A 19,291-nucleotide genomic window follows, 5' to 3' on the forward strand; every position below is an offset into this window, starting at 1 on the left:
AAATCAGACAGACTGGCGAAAAAAGGCTTCCACTTACAAGTCGGATATGTGAGACAAACCCATAACCTTGTGATAAAGGAAAGAAGGTATTTGTATAAAGCTTTTTGAAAAGGAGAGCAATTTCTGTACCCCCTTCTGAAGGAAAGGATACAATATTCTGGATTTCTCCATAAACACCATCACTCATCTTTGCAAAAAAGTCTTTGCGTCTCTTACTTAGGCTATAGCTTTTGCTGGTATATACTAGTCCTTTATGCACCATTCTCCTGTGCACTACCATTTCGTCTGGTGGATGTTTCTGTGCAGAAATGAAGGCTCTTTTTTCAGCATCAGTAGTCTCTGTCACTCTGCCACTATCCAGAACAGTTGTGTCTTGACATTTTGTGAAACTCTTTACTCTTCGGTCATTTGTCATTTCCAAACAGAACTCCTTAACTTGCTCACTAACTGCATACCTTGTGGTAAAGAGTGGTATTGCTCTGTGCAATAGGAATTTGTTCACAATCTGCAGAGCTACACACTTTGTTCCATGCACTAGTTTCAACAGACCACCATTTGCATTTTCAAACACAAATGCTGAGTGTGCCCAGAGTGGCCCCCACAATTTCACTGATTTTGCAAGGTGAGTTAGCAGGTGTACATTAAATGTCATAGATGTCTCGCCATACAGCAACTGAAACCTTGCCACAAACTCAAAAAGCATGTTATCTGCTTTGTTGACTTCTTGGAAGGTAATGTTCTCATTCAGAAGTAGAAATACTGCTGATACCAGAAGGCCTAGGTGCTTCACATAACGTGGTTGAAGTACACCATTCAGGACTGGCAAGCTGTAAAACAGGAGCCATGCTCGCCACTCTGAGGCTTTCCAGTACTTGCATTCTGCAAGGGGTCTGGGTAGTCGTGTTATCAGGTGTGGTGGCTTTATGTCCTTGATCCTGTTTTCTAGCACCCTCATAGTGTTGGGACTCCCAGTGTAATAGGGTTGATCACTGTTGTTCAAAAGAAGCTCTGTGAGCTGTCTAATGACACCCAGTAAGACAGCATGCATATAGTCTGGAACAAAGCCCCACACTATATCAAAATAGGGCATGTTTATGAGTGGTGATGGACCTTTCACTCCTCTGACACTTCTGTTTTGTGCTACTGCTTGCTCCATATCTGCCAGCATTTTCTTCGCTTCTCTGTCAGGATATTCTGTGTCAGTCACAGTGTACTTCACCTGTTTCTCTACTAGAGTACCAGGATGTAAACAGAAGCCACAACCAAAGTACCCATTAAACTGTGTGGTGTTTTGCATGGCTGGTCTTGCCTTTGAGTCTACACAACAACATAACCCAACAATTTTGCTGTGCACACACGTTCCATTTTTTCTCCAAGACATACCTCTGGATGCCAGTGTTTTGGCCTGATCAACAAAGGGTCTGAGAAAAATAGACATAACTGGCTCTTGAGTACCAAACCAAAGACCTGCAAGCACTACATTCTGAAATCTCATTTTGGGAGGGAGCTCGTTTAAATGCAGGTGTATGGGCCATATTGAAAATCTGGAAGACTTGTACACAGGCGAGCCATCAGAATTAAAATTATATGACAAATTGTTTGGATCTGACAGAATTCCACCAGGTCTGGACAAGTTTCGATACATTTCACCATCATATATGTCCGAGATAACATGCTCATTATGTGGCCTTTGGTGTCTGTAGCTCATGCTGTTTTGAATCTGAGGATTTTCAAGCAGCGTCTGGATTTGAGGTGCAATTGGTATGTTGATAAAAAAGCTTGCACTGTTCAAGGAACTGATTTCAATTGAAGCACTACAGATTGCACACTGTGCAATGTTTTTGTCTTGTATGTCTTCTTTTGTGCCAATGTATACTTTACAGGTTTTGCAGTAGAAGTGGAACTCCACAATGTCGGAGTTGTTTTTAAAGACCTTATTGAACAAATATTTTGATCTGGGTAACACCTCTTTGCCAAACAGAGTATTTATGAGCTGTAATAAGTCATGAAGTTGTGTCCCTGTTATATTATGTCTGGCTGCATGACTCATCACCATGAGCAGTGCCTCAGCCTTTGTCGTTGTACCTGCTGACATTAGTACTGAATCCATGTCTGTATCAAAACCAATCTGTCTGAATGGATCATCTTCTGGAATATCTGGAATTTCCGAATCAACTTCAGAAACACTGCCTTCAGATGATGAATCACAACTAAACTGCTGGGCCATGTCACTTGGTTGCAGCTCAGATGTAAGCAGAAAGTGACCAGATGAAGACATCTACAAAAAATTGAAAGAGAAAACATTCCTGAGTGCATGTGTCTTCAAGTAATATTAATATATTAATATCCAAGTAATATTACTGCACTAAAAGGTGTGACTCTGCCAGATTATTTATTACAACTGATGCAGCCTCAACTCAACAGTTCTGTAATAAATCTTCCTCCATGAAGATTATAAGACTGCTTTATACTGCTATTGTTGAAACTACTTTAGAGAGTTGTTGATTCAACATTATAATCATTGTGGAACTGTGTTGTGTTATACAGACGTGTTTAATAAACCCTTTAACTTTATCATTCTATAGTGGGAGCTAAGATACACTATACAGACTGTACGGTAGTCTGTAACCAAGGCAACAGTGCATCTCGCGCTTCCCGCCGTTAGAGTTAAATTCGCTCGTGAGGTAACCGTTACTTGACATTTTACAGACCACTTCACTCAACAAATCTACTTTAAACTATAAAATAGAATAAAAAATTAAATATGTTCGCCTATGTGAAATATATAGAGGACGGGTGTAAAGAAATCGTCCCCATATCCTACATTAAGGACTTTGACCTTAACGTTAGTGACCTCACTAAAACTTACTGGGTGCGCTGGCAAGAGAAGTTTTTCAAAGGACAAATATTGTTCCTAAAGGGTGAGTCGTAATTTATCTCCAATAGTTCATCAATAACATAAATGTCCAACTTGGAAATACTTTAACTTTAATATACTTACTAACGTGTATTAGCTAACTGGGATGCGAGTATTGGCTACTGCGCTAGCAAAGCTAGTAAGCGCTTAGGACAGAGGACGCAATGCTACCGGTGTTAGTATTGCATGACAGAATATAACGTTCTCTTACGAGAGTATCTCTCGTACTGCGTAATATCTTACGCTATGGGGAAAACCTCTTTTCCACGAGATATTGAAGCCAAAAATTATCCTTTAATTTTGATTAATGTAAAACGCTGTGCAGCAGCGTGCAGACATAGGCAAGACGGCTCGCGCGCCTATTGGCTGCCCTGCGGCAACAGCAGCAAGCCTATCGAGAGAGGCCCTGCGTGACGTGACATCCAATGGGGGTGCTTCGCGCCCATTTCGTCGCGTCCCGCCAGAATAGGCGTGGCCTTGGCCTATAAATACGCTCGACAGGCTGATACAAACTGATTTTCAACTCTTCAGCGAAGCACTTCTGCATCGCTGGATCCGGAGTGAGAAGCCGCGCCGTCTGATTGTAAGCCTTCTGCGGGACGAGCCTTCGAGCCTGAAGTCGCTGGCCTTCACCTCGCCGCCTTCAGCCGCCGTACCTGCTACGCTTTCCGGCGTTCATATCCTTTTCACTGAGTGTGTGTTCACCGCTGCGACTCACACTCTATCTCTGTTTTGTATCTGTTCTAAAAGAGCAAGCGTCTTTTTGAAGAAAAATCATATAAGCAATGTATTGTCTGGTATTCCGGCCACAGCCGATGGTGTTTTGAGTGTAATAAAAAATGCCCACAGCCCAGTGTTCATTTCTACACACAAACACAGCCCGCCACAGTGCAGGGCTCGCACATATGAAATCGACTCATGTCAATTGTGCATTAAATGTAGTGAATGTGCCCACAACCCAGTGCCCACAAACACTACACACTGCATGTGCCACGTTTTCTGTAAAACGAAACCAACACACATACAGTCAGCTAAGACCCACGGTGTTTAAGTCTCGCCGCGGCCAGACTCCACCGAAACCTCTCGCTCGTTCAGTTCCAAACAATGTGACTGTTCCAGTGTATTTCGCAGTAAACAAGCCGGTACCACAGCCCGCTTGCCTGCACATTAACGCCATTTTTACGGCGACCCAGATAAATCCAATAAAGAGTGTATTTTCTGGTGTCCCGGCCATAGCCGATGGTGTTATGAGTGTTGTAAGAATGCCCACGTCACAGTGCCCATTCCCACACACAGACACAGCCCGCCACAGTTCAGGGCTAGCACAAATAAAATCGACTCATGTCGATTGTGCAAACGTAGTGAATGTGCCCACGACACAGTGCCCACAAACACTACACAGTGCGTGTCCCACGGTTTCTGTAAAAACGAAACCAACACATATTCAGTCAGCGCAAGCCGACGGTGTTTTCAGTGCAGTAAATGTGCCCGCTGTCCCGCGCCCACATTCACTCACAGACACGCTGAACCCTACGGGGTTTGTCCCGCTCGTTCTCTCTCCACAATTTGTCATAGAGAAAGCGAGTGCGAACAGGCTGCCCGCCGTGATCGGCGCGCCCCCCGCCTCGCGCACTTTAAACACAGTGTTCATGTCTCAGCACACCGAAGCTCTGCAGCCGCCGCTGTGCCGCGGCCAGAGTCCGGATATCATTCTGCCTCTAGCTATCCACGCGAATGCATGGGCAATGCTTCCCGGGGTATCAGAATGGGTGTTGAACACTATAAAGATTCGCTACAGTTCGCTCGACGTCCCCGCCGTTGCACGGCGCGTGTCGAAACCACGGTGGACAATGAAGTATCTCATCTACTTCGAACCGAAATAGCGAAACTACTGAGCAAAGGGGCCATAGAACCTTTATCTCAGGCTCAGAGCGAAGGGGGTGTATACAGCAGATATTTTCTGGTACCGAAAAAAGACGGGGGTCTCAGACCCATTCTAGATCTGCGACAATTGAACAAAGCGCTTCTGAAACGCAAGTTCAAAATGCTGACAACCAGCAAAATCCTCGCACACGTGCGCCAGGGAGACTGGTCATGTCAATAGATCTGAAAGACGCCTATTTCCAAATACAGATTGCGTCACGTCACAGGCGATTCTTGAGATTCGCCTTCGAGGGCCAGGCATATCAATACACAGTCCTACCGTTCGGCCTGGCTCCAGCACCCCGTATATTCACGAAGTGCATGGACGCGGCTCTCGCACCCCTGAGACTTCAGGGCATGCGAATTTTGAACTACTTGGACGACTGGTTGATTCTAGCTCGATCACGATCAGAGCTCATAGAACATAGAACACAAGACCGCATTACTCGAGCATCTCGAGAATTTGGGTCTCACAGTCAATTGGGCGAAGAGTTCGCTGTCTCCCAGCCAGAAAATCTCCTTTCTGGGAACAGTGATGGACTCGCTGTCTATGACAGCACGTCTGTCGCCGGAGCGAGGACTGAACATTCAGTGCGCCGTGAAATCCTTCCGCCGCGGCTCTATAGTCCAGCTCAAACGGTTTCAGAAAATGCTGGGCCTCATGGCCTCAGCATCTTCAGTACTTCAGCTGGGCCTGCTTCGCATGCGCCCACTGCAGTTATGGCTGAAAGCACGAGTTCCGCCCGGGGCTTGGGCCGCTGGTCTGTTTCGCCTCAGGGTCGACAGGAAATGCGTCTCAGGCTCTGAAACCTTGAAAAAAGCCGACTGGTACCAGTCAGGCGTGAGTCTGGGGACTCCCTCGAGTGTGATGGTGGTGTCCACGGACGCCTCCACCTCGGGGTGGGGAGCGCTGCTCGAGGGCAGACCGTTCTTTGGCCAGTGGTCAGAACGGGAGAAGCTCCTACACATATACTGTCTAGAAATGCTGGCAGTAGACAACGCGCTAAGGCGTTTTTTGTCCCCAGATAAAAGGCCGCCACGTCTTAGTCCGGTCGGACAACATGTCAGTGGTGGCGTACATAAATCACCAGGGCGGCGTCAGGTCCCGAAGCCTTTACAGGCTGACGAAACGCTTCCCTGGGCTGGGCTCAGCACAACCTGCTTTCACTGAAAGCAGCGCATGTGCCTGGTCACCTGAATCTGGGACCAGACAGACTGTCCAGAAACAATGTCCCAGTAGGGGAATGGTCGCTGCACCCGCAGACGATCCAACTGCTGTGGGAGACATTCGGCAGAGTGCAGGTGGACCTGTTCGCGTCCCAGGAAAACGCTCACTGTCCGAACTTTTTCTCCAAGAGCAGGGACGCGCTGGCCCACGTATGGCCCCGACGCCCCCTCTATGCTTTTTCCCCCGTCTCGCTCCTGCCTCAAGTGCTGGAACGAATCAGGGAAAATGGATGCCCAGTGCTGCTCGTGGCTCCGCTATGGACGAACCAAACCTGGTTCCCAGTCCTGATGCAGCTGGCCAGCACTGCCCCGTGGCCGATACCTCTCTCAGGCAAAGGGCTCGATTTGGCATCCTCGCCCGGAGTTATGGTCCCTACATGTGTGGGCCATCAACGGGTACCCGCTAACCTCCCGGAGGGAGTGTTAAACACGATCACGCAGGCTAGGGCCCCGTCTACTAGACGGCTCTACTCCTCGAAATGGTCAGTGTTCTCTACCTGGTGTCAAGCTCAGGGCTTTTCACCCGTAGACTGCGGGGTTACGGAAGTGCTCTCCTTCCTTCAGGAGCTGCTGGATAAGGGTAGAACCCCGTCCACGCTCAAAGTATACGTGGCGGCCATAGCGGCGTTTGCAAAACCGACGTGTGGCCAGTCACTGGGGAAGAACGACCTCGTCGTGCGATTCCTCAGGGGAGCTCGGAGGCTGAATCCTTCCAGACCTCCCTCAGTCCCTATGTGGGACCTTTCTACGGTTCTGGAAGCCCTGAAAGGTGCCCCATTCGAGCCAATCCATTTGTCAGACATGAAGCACCTGTCTTTCAAAACGGTATTTCTTGTGGCTCTTGCTTCAATGAAGCGCGTGGGGGACTTGCAAGCGCTTTCAGTAAGCGCGTCCTGTATTGAGTTTGGGCCTAATGACTCAAAGGTCATACTCAAACCAAGGCACGGGTACGTGCCAAAATCCCTCAACACACCGTTCAGGGCCCAGGTTATTTCCCTGTGCGCCCTCCCGGTGAACAATGAGGAAGCGGATGCTAATCTCTTTTGCCCCGTCAGGCCGCTGAGGGCTTATGTGTCCCGCTCGTCTGTCTTCAGGCAGACCGAGCAGCTCTTTGTTTTGTTTGGCGGACGCTCCAAGGGACTGGCCGCATCAAAACAGAGCCTATCCAGATGGATAGTCGATGCCATAGCGCTGGCTTACACTTCTAAGGGCCTGCAGTGTCCTTTGGGTGTCAGAGCGCACTCCACGAGAGGCGTGGCCTCTTCGTGGGCGTGGTCTAGTGGGATTTCCTTGCATGATATCTGTATGGCGGCGGGCTGGGCCTCGCCGTCTACATTTATAAGGTTCTATAACCTAGAAGTTCCCGCCTTACAGGCCAAGCTGCTGTCGGTCTAGAATTCAGTACTATCTGTCCCGCTGCGCCGGCGCAGAATGCTGAGTTTTGATTGAGTATCGCTCACTGATCGATGGAACAGCTCCATGGGTGTTGAATAGCCCGTATTTTTGCCCAGTTCAGGCTGAACGCGTTCACCCTGTCTGCGGGATATACTGTTGACATAACTAGCTCCTATGGGATGCTATTTCGTGGGGAATGATGCTGGTAGCCTCTCTTCTCCGACTCTCTGTGAGTCTACGGTGATTATGCACTATATGAGCCCCGGGCTACTGCCCTTGGGACTTTGGTGTCGGATCCCAGTACGCACGGCGTCTTACATTGTGTTCCCCATAGCGTAAGATATTACGCAGTACGAGAGATACTCTTGTAAGAGAACGTACTCGGTTACTAACGTAACCTCGGTTCTCTCTAGAGAGGGAACGAGTACTGCGTATCTTGCCGTGCATACAACAGCGCTGGTTCGCTTCAGCGTTGAAAACCAGTTTGTATCAGCCTGTCGAGCGTATTTATAGGCCAAGGCCACGCCTATTCTGGCGGGACGCGACGAAATGGGCGCGAAGCACCCCCATTGGATGTCACGTCACGCAGGGCCTCTCTCGATAGGCTTGCTGCTGTTGCCGCAGGGCAGCCAATAGGCGCGCGAGCAGTCTTGCCTATGTTTGCACGCTGCTGCACAGCGTTTTACATTAATCAAAATTAAAGGATAATTTTTGGCTTCAATATCTCGTGGAAAAGAGGTTTTCCCCATAGCGTAAGATATTACGCAGTACTCGTTCCCTCTCTAGAGAGAACCGAGGTTACGTTAGTAACCGAGTACGTTATAGCAGATGCTTTCAAGTACTTACATTCAGTGTTATTAACATTCCAGAGTCCAGAGAAGAGATCGAGGAGGAACTGGCCAAGGGTAAGCGGGTCCGTGTGAGACTTCTGAAGGAGACCACGCCTCCACGGTCGCGCTCTGAGGCGGAGGACGCCAAAGCAACACATGTAAAGTTGATATTGCTTTTTTATGTCCGATGTTACCTAACTTAATTATGGAAGCTTGTTTCCACCACAGAATGAAAAATAAAAAAGGTAATTGCGACTTTTTATCTCACAATTCTGACTTTCTTTATCAGAATTGCGAGATATAAAGTCATAATTGCGTGATATAAAGTCAGAATTGCGAGATATAAAGTCAGAATTGCGTGATATAAAGTCAGAATTGCGAGATATAAAGTCAGAATTGCGTGATATAAAGTCAGAATTGCGTGATATAAAGTCACAATTGCGTGTTATAAAGTCAGAATTGCGAGATATAAAGTCAGGATTGAGTGATATAAAGTCGCAATTGCGTGTTATAAAGTCAGAAATGCGTGATATAAAGTCGCAATTGCGTGTTATGAAGTCAGAATTGTGAGATATAAACTATTCTGAGAGGAAAAAAGTCCGTCTTTTTCCCCCCATAGAATTGGACTTCATAACACGCAATTGCGACTTTATATCACGTATTTCTGACTTTATATCACGCAATTCTGACTTTATATCACGCAATTCTGACTTTATATCTCACAATTCTGACTTTATAACACGCAATTGCGACTTTATATCTCGCAATTATGACTTGATAACACGCAATTGCGACTTTATATCACGCAATTCTGACTTTATATCACGCAATTCTGACTTTATATCTCACAATTCTGACTTTATAACACGCAATTGCGACTTTATATCTCGCAATTATGACTTGATAACACGCAATTGCGACTTTATATCACGCAATTCTGACTTTATATCACGCAATTCTGACTTCATATCTCACAATTCTGACTTTATAACACGCAATTGGGACTTTATTTCACGCAATTCTGACTTTATATCTCGCAATTCTGAGAAATAAAGTGAGAATTACGAGATGTAAACTCGCAATTGTGAGAAAAAAAAGTCAGAATTGTGAGATAAAAAGTCGCAATTATTATTATTATTTATTTATTTAGTGGCGGAAACAAGCTTCCATACTTAATAGTTGTTTAAAATGGTTAAATTAATGTTATTGGCTGCTGCTGATCTGCTCCCGTTTTTCCTGTTAACTGTAATTACAGCTATTGCCAACTGTAATTAAAGCTATTGCCATCTTGTGGCACTTGAATGTAACTACAGGGCATGTACTACATAAATCATGTATGTACTGCAATGTATTTTTGTGTCTCTGCCCACATACAGGTTATCAAATTATCACCATTATCAAGTGATAATATTAGGCTCCAATCATTAATCTATTCAATAATCATATAGGGTAATTGCTTTTACAATGCTTTGTTTGTTTTGTTTGGATGGGAGTCTTGCAATACACTGAGGTGCTTTTTCCTAATTATGCTTTTATCCATGTTATCCATGTAGACAAATCAGAAAAAAGCTGCAGAAGAGGCCAAACAAAATAATCTCTTAACCTTGCTAAAAGAGAGAAAAATTAGAAGAAAACAGTCTCCACTCTGCCCAACTCCAAGCAAGATAATGAGAGCTCATACCCTGTCTGACTCATTGTCAGAAGAGGATGATGATGATGATGATGGTGGTGGGGTTGTACCAGAAAAACTTTTTGAGGAGGCTAAAAAGAAGCAACAGCTCTACATAAAAAAAATAAACAATATGTCCCTGCAACTGCAGGAAACTAAAAACAAGTTAGTGGTTTTTGAATTAATGTGTTCTGACAAGAGAATTGATCTTTAGCCCAATGTTTGATTTAATCTGCTTGTCAGATATATATAGAAAGATATAGATATATATAGATTTTTGTTTCTTTTTTCTTATAATGTCAGCTAATCATGACATACATGTCCATCTATTATAGGTTAGAGGAGCAGGAGAAACTCAGAACAGAAATTGAGGCAGAGAATAAAGAACTACGTTCTCTAAACATGCAATTGCAGCAACAATTGCTGAAGGCACTGAAATCCTCATCAACAGCAAAGTGCAGTGGTAAGGAGGAGACCCCCCCTCCCCCTGTCATGTTTTCCATCATCTGTCATATTTGTGATATGTTTGTTTTCTTTCTAACTGTCAAAGACCCTGGAGCCCCAAGCCCAAAGGAGACCTTACAAAGTAAGGATATACGTGTGTGTGTGTGTGTGTGTGTGTGTGTGTGTGTGTGTGTGTGTGTGTGTGTGTGTGTGTGTGTGTGTGTGTGTGTGTGTGTGTGTGTGTATGTATTTATATATATATATATATATATATATATATATATATATATATATATATATATATATATATATATATATATATATATATATATATATAGCACTCACAGTCACAGATATATTTACCAAACTATAGGCCCTGATGCAAGAGGGTAAATATACATATTGAATACATTGACATTATTTTGTATATAGGTGCAGAGTCTGGCTGTTTGAATGAGGTGGAACTGTTTGAGATGAGGTACAGCATCTCCCCTTACGAAAAAGAAGCATACTTCAAGTGCATTTTATAAAGTATACTTAAGTATATTTTTTGAGAAGTATATAAAATGTAGACTGAAAGTATATTTTCTTATTTTTAGTTTAAAAGAAGTATACTAATGGAACACTTGAATAAACTTATTTTTCGTAAGGGTCGTCATCTGTGTGCATGGATTAATATAAGAACCCCCAACTACAGTACACTTAAAATACATTTTGTATACATTTGTACAATCTAGTACCTTGATTATTTTTGTTTTTAATTTTGTCAGATTCATTTGGGGGGAGATGTTCGAGTGCGCAGAGAGGCCTGGTCAAGGATTCAAAACAGCACGCGGGATTCCTTATTTGTGAAGGAGTTGGCAGTGGCAATCTGGGGCACTAAGACTCTGGCGGAAAGGAGTCTCACAGGGAAGGAATGCCCCACAACCAAAACCAGCAGGCAGCCCTTAACCCCCCAGAAACTTCAGACATTAAAAGGTAGCAGTAGCCACAAGGTCATTGTGGGATGCCAAGTACTGGGTTATGGAGTAATACATTTTTATTTGTTCTGGAGCGACACAAGCATCACTATTTATCTGTTCATTTCTTTTCAGTCTGCTTCAAGGAGTGGCTTGACAAAAAGAATGTGGAGGAGACAGAGTCGCAGGCCAGACGAAGAAAAGGCCGGACGGTTTATTACAGAAAAAATAATGGACATTAACAGACAAAAAAAAAAACTTTAAAATTTGACTATGTGGTTCCATTTGAGACAAAAATGAGTCGACTGCTTTGTGCTTTGTACTACACATTTGTCCTTGTCAACAGTAACCTGCTAACAGTTGCCTACCTTTTCAGATAGATTAGTACATGTTGATGTGTATGCTCTGTTTATATCGTTCTGTTCTGTCATCATTACTGTATTGATCCTACTTTTTCAGATAAATTACTAAATGTTGATGTGTATGTTCTTTGTTTATGTTAATTTGTTCTGTCGTCCTGAGTGTTGTTTTTTGTTAAATAATTGTTATTATTGTTAATGTTTACTTGTTATTATTAAATGAACTTGTTACATGTATTAATTTAAGCTTGTATTTTCATGATTTTCATCATACCAAAATTCAAAGAAGCTGTCCAGCATTCCATCCTGGTTAACAGGCTACCATCCTTAACATCTATTACTGTTGACCTGCATAGTTTCCAATGTTTATAACCAGCATCCAATGTTGGTGCTGGTGTGACCAGCATGGGATGCATTTGATAAATGCATACAGCTTGCATACCAGCACACCAGCATCCCATGCTGGTCACCAGCATACCAGCATCCCATGCTGGTCACCAGCATACCAGCACCAAAACACAACATATGCTGGTCTTGCTGGTAGCTGGTCTATGCTGGTTTTTCCAGCAGGGAAAAAAGCCGAAAATCCGTTCACTCGTAGGCTGCCAGTTATTTACGTCTCAATGCATTCTGGGTAGTGACGTGTATAGGTGGTAGCCGGTTGTAGCATCTTCGTTTATTGTTTTTCCAACGTACCGGCTAGCTAGCTAAGTTTTGACAGTAGTGAGATGAACACGTCTGCCGTTCAGCCTTTTCAGTTTGAACCCGAGCGCACCGTAGGCTTAAATCAGGATATTTTCAGTTGTAATGTTTTAAAAATTGTACAGTTTCAGCCCCCCTAAACTGCTGCCTGGCCCCCCAAAAAATGTTTGATTAATGTAGGCTACACAAATTCGTGTTCGCTTCAGTCTTGTTATTATCAGATTAAGCGCGTTCTTCATCTTCAATCCGCAGCGGCGCCGAGCAGAGAGCACGTCAGAAACAGAGAGGACAGGGTGTGTGTGTGTGTGTGTGTTCATCTGAGCCTCATTGTTCTTTCACTACTCGTCAATGTCAGAATATTTGAGATGACCAATCAAATCGAAGTAGGAGGGCTTTATTTTCACAGACGCTGCTGAGCGCGACTCGATGCGTAGGCTACGGTCAAGTGCGAGATAAGATGTAAGTAGCTAAACTTAACATTTTGTATTTGACTTTTTTTAGCTCATAAATGTTAAACGAATGACAAAAAATAATCAGGGAAACTAATATCGTTGTGTCTATTTTCGCCATTTTGAACTGAAAATAGGCCTATGTAACGTGTAATGAATAATTTGTTTACTGTCATTGGCCCTCATTTATCATTCTTGCGTAGAAACGGGCGTATATGTTGGCGTAAGATTATGCTTACACTCCTCTCACCGCCTGATTTATGAAGCTGTGCGTACCTTTGAAATCCAGGTGTACGCAATACCTGCCCTTGATAGATGCCGCGGCTGAAAACGATCGTCATGCCCCTATATATTCAAGTATCCGCTTCCCCTACATCCTCATTTAACGCCATGGACACACGGAAGACGGCAAAGAGGAGACACTTCTCTGGAGATCGAGACCATCACCATCATGAAAAATTATTATTAAATCAAACAATAATATTGTTGATGATAAATTCATCTTTTCACATTTTTTTCAAAACGCTATAAATCCATCCATTTTTTGTCTAAAAAAACAACAACAAAAACAACTACAAGAGAACATGCAACATATAATCAGGGACTCATACTATAAATTAATATAAATTAAATAAGTGCAACTGCATGAAATAAATAAAAGCCAAACAAAATAAATAGTAAAATAAATTAAATAGTAAAAATAAAATAAATATTTCCAATGACACGTTCCAATATTGTCCACCACATAAAACAAATAATTTAAAAATAACACACAAATACAGTCCTTAAATACAACAATGTTAAAAATACATTGAAATCATTTAGTAACACATTTAGGCTAATAGTCATTCGTGCCGAACTTGAAAAAAGTAATGATAACAATATTCAGGCCTACTATTAGGCTACGTGTTGTAGCCATTAACTGCATTAAGTGCATTTAGTTTCATATTTGTTAAAAAATAATAATGTTATTTTTTCCCCATCTATGTTGATTATGAAAAGTGAACATAGGCTAAGATAGGATGCGCAATATATCGGGAGACATGCTCAGACATGATTTTGGCCACATAATTAAGTTTTGTTTTGTAGAAAGCCTTTCTTTAAAGTGAATTTCGTTTTGTATAAATTGTATCTTAATTTTAATATTTTTTTCATCAACCAATTGCCTGGATTTAATAAATAAGAAGCAAATAGCAGACAATATAATCATGAGTCATGACATGGAGGCGCGGGTGCGGTCCCTTGCATTGCACGTGAACTGGAGCGAATCTCATCACAAATTAACCGAAACTCAGTATATGCCTCACAGACATGAGAAATATATCTATAAAGAAAGCTTGAAATGTCTTTAAACTAAACAATTATAAATGAAAAGAAATAGGCTACTCTCTCTATAGGCACGTTCACTACGGAGATGGTGATCATCAATTTCATCTTTGCAGACACAACACTAGTTTATTAGTAGAAATAAAATACAAATTTATTTTTAAAAATGGCGTTTATCGCGTTTTGGAAAAGAGCTCCTCATATCTTTTAGTTTGTCAGTGCGTTTTGTGGTGTTAGGATTAGTTTTTCTGCGCATTTCCACACTAACTCAAAACGTGCGTACATGTACACCACCTCCTGACCTGGCGTAGGATTTGAGCGTGCCGTACGCCAACGTCCATATTGATAAATATCAAAGTCACCGTGGTTTTGGGTGTACGCCAGGTGTACGCTGGAAATTTGGTGTATGCACTTTTGATAAATGAGGGCCAATATGATGAACAAGTCTAAAAATGTTCCACATATGGTGGAAAATACCATCATTGGCCTAAAGAGAAATAACATTCTGAGAGTTAAGACTATAAAAGAGGAAGGATGCCCTCCCCTCACTGTCATAATCTGCAGCCAATCTGTGTGACTCTATGACTACTGGCCTTTTCTTGAGAGAAAATAAACCTCATCAAAGACAATTAGTCTATTTGTCTCTTATTCAGAATTGTTTATTTTTTATTTGCCACAACTGTCCGTCTCGCCTGCACTTTTTTCACTCCTCCCCTCATTGTAGCCGCCTACTCTTGCCTATATTTCAGGCGAGGCGCATCCAAACGAGCCTTATGACTTTACGAGTCGGTTCTTTTTATTAAGTTAAAAGGCTTGTTCGTTTAGAAGCGGCGCTGCACAGACGGTGTATGACATGAATGTACAGAGAGAGCTATTAGAGGGCAGAAGACACTGTATGCTTTTGAATCGCTCTTGCAATACTTTGATGTCATACACTGTCTGTGTCTAAGGCTAAAACATAAGCAGAACCAAAGTTGTCCGATTCCCAAATGGTTCTTTTTGCTGCTTTTGGCGACCATAGAATATCAATACCTAGAATATCAAAATCGACTGCTGGCGGTAGATCCTTTTCCTATTTAGCACCAAAACTTTGGAACAATCTTCCTAACATTGTCTGGGAAGCAGACACAGTCTGTCTGTTCAAATCTAGATTAAAAACACATCTCTTTAACCTAGCATGCACATAACACATTATAGACTTCTATAATTCAATGTTAGGCTGCATAGTTTAGATCAGTCGGAACCGGGAACACTTCCCAAAAATCCTGATGTACTTTGTACATCATAAGAAGGATGGCGTCTACACTTATATTAGTCTCTCTGTTTATCCCGAGGTTTACCGCAGTCCACCGGATCCAGGCCGTATCCGGATCTGATGAAGGACCTGCGCCTGGACACGACGACAACGCAGTCCTGAAGTGTCAACTAGTCTCTCCACTGTGAAGGCCTCCTTCCCTTTACCTCTGTACAGATAAAACGTTGTCGGGATAATACGCAGAAGCGATAAAAAATTCTCAGAGCCACCAGGCAGTTTTATGCAAATGAGTGGCCGGATTGCATTAAAGAATTTTCTGTTCTAACGGTGTCGTGTAAGCGGACCCTAAGTTAATAACTAATGATCGTTGCGACGGAAGTGAATCAATCAAAACTGACTTTAGCTGGACAATAACTTTATTCTAGAGCTGCTGTAAAGCCAAAACAATCTCTGTTACATTAATTTCCGATTATCACTGTAAAGCTGACTTGACTTAACTTACTTTAGTGGATCAAAAAAACATTCCAGCGGTTTCTGATCTAATTCATTTACTGAACTGAGAACTACCGAAACAGAATTAGCATTGGTTCTACAGTAAATGAAAAACAATATTGAAATATCAGCAATTCGAAATAGTTGGTGTCACATGGGTTCTTCCAGTTAACATGTTCTCCTTTTTACTTGTGTGTACAGAAATAAATATTATAACCCAACAAAACGTACCTTTTACATTATTTACAATGTTATTTTAAGCTTCATTATTTCATTTTTATATTTATAATAAATATATAACCTAGCAACACTTACCTTTTACATTTATTTATAGTTTCATTATTTCATATTTATATTCTATTTTAATAAATTGTGTCAGAAAAAAAACGAAATTTGGAAATCATTTTTTTTACCTGATTGTACCGTCAGATACAAATAACCGGCGTCTTGGGTGCCATAGTCACCAATCTCCACAGCGCACCAGTAATATCCAGAGTCTGACTTCTGTAGTTTGTCCCATCGCACTGTAAAAATACTCTGGTCTGGATAATCAGTGATGGAATATTTTCCTGTCTTTCCTGCATATACCAATATACTGCAAGAGCTCCAAGGTGTCCCCCAACACAAATATTTGCGGTTTTCTTTATGTTCTATTTTATACACACATGGAATAATGCCAGGTGATCCAGATTTCACTGCTATATGAAGTTTCAGTGCATTAACTCCAGCACCACCTGTAGTCAAGAATAAACGTAGGGGAGAAAACGTCTCGGGTTACGTATGTAACCCTGGTTCCCTGATAAGGAACGAGACGCTGCGTTTGAGATGCGGTGGGAACGCTCTGCGTGATTACGTCATGAAGCACGTGTAAAATCAGTCCAATGGAAGCCCGCTACGACATAGGTGACGTCATAGACCAGGAAACTATAAAGCACCCCTGAATTCAGACCGCGACAGCTTCTGAAAGGCCTGAAGCAAGTCGATCAGGGCATGCAGGAAGTATGGCATATAAACGCAGCGTCTCGTTCCCTATCAGGGAACCAGTGTTACATACGTAACCCGAGACGTTCCCTTTCAAGGGAACTCGAGCTGCGTTTGAGACGCGGTGGGAACCCCATACCCACTACGCCATAGTAACAAATGCCCGTTCTGTGTGAAAGTCCTGCGCACACTTAAGAAGCAAGCAACCTCGCCCCAGGAGTGGAGAGGTCAAGGTCATAAAACCTGACAAATGTAAATGTAAGGGAAACACCCGAAATTAAGGCCATAGAGGCCGCCATACTCCGAGTAGAATGGGCCCGCACAGCCATAGGTGAAGGCTGTCCGGCCGCTTCATAAGCCAGTGAAATAGCCTCGACTATCCATTTACTCATAACCTGTTTAGATGCAGGGCATCCTCTCTTGAGTGACCCAAAACAAACAAATAGTTGCTCAGATTTACGCCACAGGGCAGCTCTGTGAACGTAGGCATCTAAAGCCCGTACTGGACATAACAGGTTAAGCTGTTCCTGGTCTGGGGTATTAAAGGGTGGAAGAAAAAAGGCCTGCAGCACTATTGGGCCCCCAACATTCAGTGGGACCTTAGGAATATACCCCGGCCTGGGGTAGAGAAATGCCTTCACCGTAATAGGTGCAAATTCCAGACATGAAGGAGCAACCGACAGAGCATGTAAATCACCAATTCTCTTGATAGATGAGATAGCAAGGAGAAATAAAGTCTTAAGAGTGAGGAAATTTTCTGAAACCTCTTCGATGGGCTCGAAAGGAGCTAAAGCCAGACCCTCGAGTACAATGGCCAAGTCCCAAGCCAGTGCTCTAGAGTGCAGTGCAGGTCTCAACCTCAATGTACCACGGAGAAAGCGAGTAATTAAAGGGTTTCTCCCGATAGAAGCACCCCCCGGAGGGGTGTGGTAGGCAGATATAGCCGCCACGTAAACCTTTAGGGTGGAAGGAAATAACCTGGCAGAGAAACGGTCTTGCAGAAAATCAAGAACTGAACCAACAGGGCAGTTAACAGGATCTAACTGACGATCAACACACCACGTGGTGATAAGTCTCCATTTTAGCGCATACAGCCTTCTCGTGGAAGGAGCTCTGGATTGAAGAATGGTTTCTACAACATCGGTCGAAAGACCGGTTCCCCTGAGCCTGGCCCCCTCAGAGGCCAGGCCCAGAGTTTCCACAACTCCGGCCAAGGGTGAAATATCGTGCCCCCGGCCTGGGACAGGAGATCCACCCTGAGTGGGATCTCCAAGGGGGAGCCGTCCAGAAGAGACACCAAGTCCGAGAACCATACTCGGGTCGGCCAATAAGGGGCTACTAGTAGCAGACGAGCCCCTTCTTGGCGAACCCTCTCCAGAACCCCCGGAAGCATAGATATCGGGGGAAAGGCGTACAGGTGCAGCCTCGGCCACACCTGCACCATAGCATCCAGACCGAGAGGAGCTGGGTGAGTTAGAGAGAACCACATGGGACAATGGGTTGAATCTGACGATGCGAAAAGGTCTACCTGAGCACGACCGAACTCTTCCTACAGGAGCTCCACCACTTCGGGGTGAAGTCTCCACTCCCCGGGCCTTAACCCCTGTCTTGACAGAAAATCTGCTCCCATATTCTGACGCCCTGGGATATATACCGCCCTGAGCGACAATAACTTCCTCTGGGCCCATAGGAGGATCTGATGGGCCAATTTGCAAAGATGACGTGACCTCAGACCCTCCTGATGGTTGATATAGGAGACCACCGAAGTGTTGTCTGTGCGGACCAACACATGATGGCCTCTCAGGTCTGGCAGGAAATATTTGAGAGCTCGAAATACCGCCATCAACTCCAGACGATTTATGTGCAAGGAACATTGATGGTCCTGCCAAAGACCTTGCGCCGAGCGGCCACTCATGACCGCGCCCACACCCGTGAGGGAAGCATCCGTCGAAAGCGTGACGCGTCGTCAAGGAGCCCCCAACACTGGGCCCTGGGTGAGGAACCAAGGTTTCTTCCACATGACCAAGGCACTAAGGCATAGCCGCGTGACCTTGATCTTGCGGAACGGATTTCCCCTCAGAGAAAACCCCTTGGTCCTGAGCCACCACTGCAGGTGTCTCATGTACAGAAGGCCAAAAGTAATAACGTTGGACGCCGCTGCCATGAGACCCAACAGTCTCTGGAACTGTTTTACAGTGCGGCTGTGAGAATCGCAGATATACCAGCAGGAGACAGACGTGCCTGCATTGTGGTCGAATCCCAAATTACACCTAGAAAAGTGGTGAGCCGGGAGGAGCCGGGAGGAGCACACTCTTTTTGGTATTGAGCCGCAACCCCAAACTCCTTATGTGGGACAGAACAAC

This window comes from Siphateles boraxobius, unplaced genomic scaffold (genome assembly GCF_051911475.1).
Source record: "Siphateles boraxobius isolate OS27281-9 unplaced genomic scaffold, OSU_SipBor_1 86, whole genome shotgun sequence".
NCBI classification, from domain to species: domain Eukaryota; kingdom Metazoa; phylum Chordata; class Actinopteri; order Cypriniformes; family Leuciscidae; genus Siphateles; species Siphateles boraxobius.